This window comes from Salvelinus sp. IW2-2015, unplaced genomic scaffold (genome assembly GCF_002910315.2).
Source record: "Salvelinus sp. IW2-2015 unplaced genomic scaffold, ASM291031v2 Un_scaffold1370, whole genome shotgun sequence".
NCBI lineage: Eukaryota > Metazoa > Chordata > Actinopteri > Salmoniformes > Salmonidae > Salvelinus > Salvelinus sp. IW2-2015.
In genome coordinates this window covers 71,934-77,752 of record NW_019942862.1, presented here as the reverse complement: position 1 = coordinate 77,752, position 5,819 = coordinate 71,934, and the positions used below count along the sequence as shown (strand labels likewise).

The window sequence follows — 5,819 nt, the reverse complement described above, 5'->3', positions numbered from 1 at the left end:
TCTCAGAACTAGAATGAAGAGTAGAGTAGAATGAAGGGAGTTGTCTCTGGAAGCTGATCCATGGTCAGTTTTACACAAGGATCATATTCATGTTACTATACACACCAAGAGTGAATACACAGAACATTGAAGAAGACAACAACAAACAAAAAAAAACGAGGATAAGCAGGGAGTTTATGATCACTGACAGCCAATGACCACCAGAGGTCAGAGGTGGCACTAGAACCAGCTCATCGTAGATAGAGCTCAACAGGGGAAATACGGAACTAAGACTGAGGTAACAACCAGAGGAAGTRATGGTGGGTTCCATGTAGTCTGCCTACACCACTGTGATGTCAGTACGCTTTTAGAGGGAGAAACACAAGCTGCTCAGTAATGTATCATACTCCTCAGCTGCATGCAGTTGACTGATGCAATAACGGCAAGGCAATACAGCGCCACCAGACCAGATGAGATGAGGGAAACCAGGGACATGTACAGTATCTATGAGGTGCATGGCTCTGGGAAACACTAATGGAACCACATTGAAGACATTTTTCCCCAAAGTGTCAGAACCAGAAGCCACAATGACACTTACGAGAGTGGCGATGGTGTGTGGTTGCATGTGTGCCGACCTATATGTGTGTGTTGTTGTCCAGTGTGCCTTATTGTGTGGTGTGTTGCCCGTGAACGTGTGCTGCGTGTGCATGAGCTGGCTGTGTGTGTATGGTGTGTTTGTTGCGTGTGCCTGTGAACGTGCCGATGAGCTGGTAAGTATGTGTGTGTGTGATCAAGATCTCAGCAAAAAAGAGTATATAAAATAAATACTACTAATACTGAGCAATAATGCATGCTCAAAAAATATATTTATTTTACACTAGTACAATTGCTCACATAGAGATGTTGTTTACTCAAGTAGTATGTTTTTTCTAAATAAGATAGGGGTRAAAAGGATTGCTACCCCTGTTTCCAATACCAATAATACATGGAACATTATATAGCCKTTTTCAACTTCCTAAAGGCACTTTACAATTGTAGAAACGAAACAAAAAAACAGAGATAAATAACAGGCAATACCTTTCAATACGGCACTGGGGCTTCTTCTAAAATGTTTTTATGAGATTGGAGAACACACATTCCTCCATACAGAATCTTTCCGGATCCTTAATATCCTTTGTCTGTTCTTATGGACTGTCCTTTCAATTCAAAACACAGGTTTTCAATGGGCTTCAAGTCCAGAGACTGAGATGGCTGTTGCAAAATGTCGATTTTGTGCTCAACTAACCATTTCTCATGTCRMCTTGGTGTTATTGTCTTGCTGGAAAATGCACCTGRGGCCAAGTGTCAGCCTCCTGGCAGAGGTAACCAGGTTTTGGGTAAAAKAWWTCCTCAGACTTGGTKAAGTTCATGATGRRGTTGACCTTAACAAGGGCCACAGGACCAGTGGAAGCAAACCAAACATAACATCAAAGATGCACCACCATATTTTACAGTAGMTATGAGGTASTTTTCTTGTTAAGGTCAARYGCATTATGAACTTTARCCAGTACCAGGACATTTTAGCCAAAACACTGGTRGCCTCTGCCAGGAGGCTGAAACTTGGCCACAAGTGGATCTTACAGCAAGATTATAACCCCAAGCACWKATCTAAACCCACAAAGAAATGATTCAATGACCACAAAATCAACATTTTGTAATCTCAGTCTCCGGACTGGAACCCCATTGAAAACCTTGAGTTTGAATTGAAGAGGACAGTCCATAAGGGCAGTCGAAGGATATCAAGGATSTGGAAAGATTCTGTATYGAGGAARGGTTTAAACTCCCTCCCAACGTGTTCTCCAATCTTATAATCAGCAGGTTAGCATGGGAGGAAGTTTTGGCATTCCATGGTGACATCACCATGCAGTCAATTGATTAATAGACCAATAACAAGGAGAGTTCCAAAGCTCTCAGCTTTCCCCTCCCCCACCCAGACCACTTCCAGACAGTGATAGAAATATTCTTGCTTGATAATTTTTTGTTGCCCATTTGAATCGAAATCTATTAAAGTAAGGTACTTAATTGTTACCCAAAAATGATCTGATATTGATATAAAAACAGCTGCATTAGGCCTTTAAACCAAATCTATTTAGCTGATAAATTGTATTAGTATAAAATAAACTGAAAACAACTCAAATAAAACTGATCCTGCTGGTTCATCCACATTGTTTAGGTGAAAGACAGACAATTAATGCATGTAATGCCTGCTCTGTGGTTGTCCCATTAGACAGGGGATTTAGAAATCAACCAAACTGAAAAGACTTATATTAGCCAACATACAGTAGCTAAACCGGGGCGTCGCAAAAGCAGTATGTTTTTTAACCTGCTAAACTGGAAATGCAACTTTGGTCAGGGCTGGACTGACACAGAGACATACCACACCACTCCCTCCTCCACAGACACACACAAGAGGGGGAATCACACTATGATCACATTACTGAATCTACACAATTAGCCTTTATGAGGCATATCCTAACTTCCACTCAAAGTTGAACGCATTGATGACAGGAAGAGACGAAGTGAACATTTTATGTAGGTGGRGTCARGGCTGTCTTCTTCCTCCTCGTCTGAGGAGGAAAAGTTTGAAGGATCGGAGGACCAATATGCAGCGTGSTWTGTGTTCATCTTGTTTTTAATAGAAAGAGAACACTTTGCGAAACMAATAKAAAAACWATAAACGACGACCGTGAAGCTAAATAACAAATAGTGCTGACACTAAACACTACACATAGACAATCACCCACAACCCACAATACAAAACAGGCTACCTAAATATGGTTCCCAATCAGAGACAACGCAAAACACCTGTCTCTGATTGAGAACCATATCAGGCCAAACACATAGAAATAGACAAACCAGACATACAACATAGAATGCCCACTCAGATCACACCCTGACCAACCAAAACATAGAAACATACAAAGCAAACTATGGTCAYGGCGTGACAGTTGGAAGTTAGGATTCATTCCTATCATAACTATATCTCAATGTATCTATTTAGCAGAGTTGGGGTCTGATCCACATAAAACCAATCAATTTGTGAACTTATTTGTATRCCAGTTCAACGGACAGGATAATTTWAACTTAAATTCACCCCAACGTTATCACAACAATATTTGACACACCTGTGGTGGCTACAAGAAAGTGAACCATATCGTAGTCAAAGAGCCAGCTGCACTTTAGTAACTTAATGTAACTGTCAAGTGTTTCCAGATTTCTATGAAATATGACCTATAATTAATTACAATACGAGTGAAATACTTTCCCCCCCAAAAAAGGCAATTAAGTACGTTAAAAAGSAGCTTTTCCGTGTTGTAATGGTGGGGCTGTTTACCTGTTATGAAAAATATGAATGRGAGTAGATTGCTGATTGGCCAGCTCACCCAAAGAGGTTGGATAATGTCATTATCTTTGAGGAAATAGCAAGCATTTTTGAAATGTTTAAGATACAAGTTTAAAGGTTTTTGAAGTTTTTTTCTCTCAAATGTATGCTTTGGCCACAAATACGAGTATAAGATGAGTCAACAATATTATTTGGGTATGAGTTAACAGAATATAAACTTTGAAAGGGGGATTTTCACTGGAGAGTTACTATAAACTGTGCAGTTAATTTATCCTTTCACTTTCTGATCAAATCAAATCAAATTGTATTGGTCACATACACATGGTTAGCAGATGTTAATGCGAGTGTAGTGAAATGCTTGTGCTTCTAGTTCCAACCGTGCAGCAATATCTAACAAGTAATCTAACAATTTCACAACAACTACCGTAGACACACACAAGTGTAAAGTAATGAATAAGAATATGTACATATAAATATATGGATGAGCGATGGCCATACGGCATAGGCAAGATGCAGTAGATGGTATAGAGTACAGTATATACATATGAGATGAGCAATGTAGGGTATGTAAACATGATATAAAGGGGCATTGTTTAAAGTGACTAGTGATACATAAGAAGGTGATACATAAGGTTTGAGTAAGAGGTTTGGAATTTTGTTACAAAAAGGGGCGGGGCAAATTTCATATGATAAAGGCCTGGGCAAAAATCAGGAAACATCCCACTACGGAATCTACCTCAGCGATCTTACCTAGGTAGTAATGTTTTGACCAGAATATAACTATAGATAGTTTAGAAGCTGGTTCTATTTACTCAAGTAAATCTGTGACAGTCACGAAAGAAGTTTGACTGAAACATATACCGAAAATGTCAAATGCAGAGGAATTTAGACCGAACCTAAATACTAAAGTAGGATCTGTATAGTATTGGGAAATCAACAGAAAATAATACCATAACCTACAAAGTAAGTAATAAAATAAAGACAGAAGTGAAGTGATGTGTGACCAGAAGTGAAGATAGCCAGCCGTATCTAAGTACCTCCGAATCCTTCCATGAGAGAACCAGCTCTGCATGGGAGGCAGAAATTATCAATATCAAAGTGCAACGAAAGCTATGCGCTTTAAGCCAGCAAACAGCATGGAAGGTTGGGGTCACTTTAAGTAAGGTAAAAACACACACAACAGCAGCACACACAACACAACACACACACACCACACACGCACACGCACACGCACACGCAACACACACACACACACACAACATAAAACCTTAGTCATAGGTAGACTATGGCAATGATAGCAATGCATTGTATCAGTCATCCCTTCAAGAAGTCAACAACCATTCATTAGAAGGGTGAGTTTTTTCTGGCCACATGTTCTGACCAGGAAATACTCTGTTTGCTAGTCATAGGGTTCAACTACTGCCCAGAGTTTTTCCTGCTCTAGCAACACGATAAGGTAAAACTCTCCCCCTGTTCATCATTCATCTCTTCAAAAGTTCCCAACTGTTCTTCCTTTGAATAATTTCTCGCCTCAAGGGTAGGTGAAGCTAGCTATCTGACAACAACACGTAATCTTAGACATTACTTATTAATTGCAGACAGATACTGCTGTCTGTTTCTGTCTGCTGTGGGAACGAATCACTTCAGCCTGAAGTGGTAAAAACCTTGTAAAACTGGAATGCACCTTATAAGCAACCTGTAAAGAGAGAGGGGTCCAAACATCTGTTAACACACCCTTCACCCTCCATGACCCTACGAAACCTCCCATGAGTGTTTGACTTTGAACTGGACCAACAGTATGCTGCTTCAATCACTACACCTACCTCTAACAGAAGAGGACATAAGACAACGCCCCTGCAGAGTATAGAGGTTACTATTTCCTTTTTAAGATGTGAGATAGCAGAGCGGGGTATACATTATTCATCCTCTGCAGGGTTTAGAGGAAAACACCTCGATGTCAATCAAAACTTTTCTGTGGGCATATTCATCTTTCTTTCTCTCGCTTTCCATTTCTCTCTTTCTCTCTTTCTCCCTCTCTTCGTCTCTCTCTCCGTCTCTCTCTCCCACCTCCCTCTCTCCCTTGGCTCTCTCTCCCACCTCCCACCTCTCTCTCCCACCTCCCACCTCTCTCTCTCCCCTACCTCTCTCTCCCACCTCTCTCTCCCACCTCCCTCTCTTCCCTACCGCTCTCCCCCACCTCCCACTCTCCCCTACTTCCACCCTCTCTACTCTCTCTCTCTCCTACCCTTCTCTCTCAGTGAAAGCTGACTAAGTGGTTATTCACCCAGAGCTCCCTGGCAGATATCAGTGCGAGTGGCTCCATCCATTATGAACTGGGGACGGGTACAGAGTGAGAGAGATTACACTGAGCTCTCTTCCTGTTCACACTACAACTCTGTCAAAACAAACTCTGAGCTTGTCTGCTTCTGAGAGAGAGAAGAGAGAGCGAGAGCGAGAG

At 41.1% G+C, this 5,819-nt stretch overlaps 1 pseudogene; it reads right to left on the bottom strand.

Moving 5' to 3' along the window:
• The window catches only part of LOC112070572 (calpain-1 catalytic subunit-like), a 52,494-nt pseudogene that overhangs the window by 13,051 nt on the left and 33,624 nt on the right, over positions 1-5,819 (bottom strand).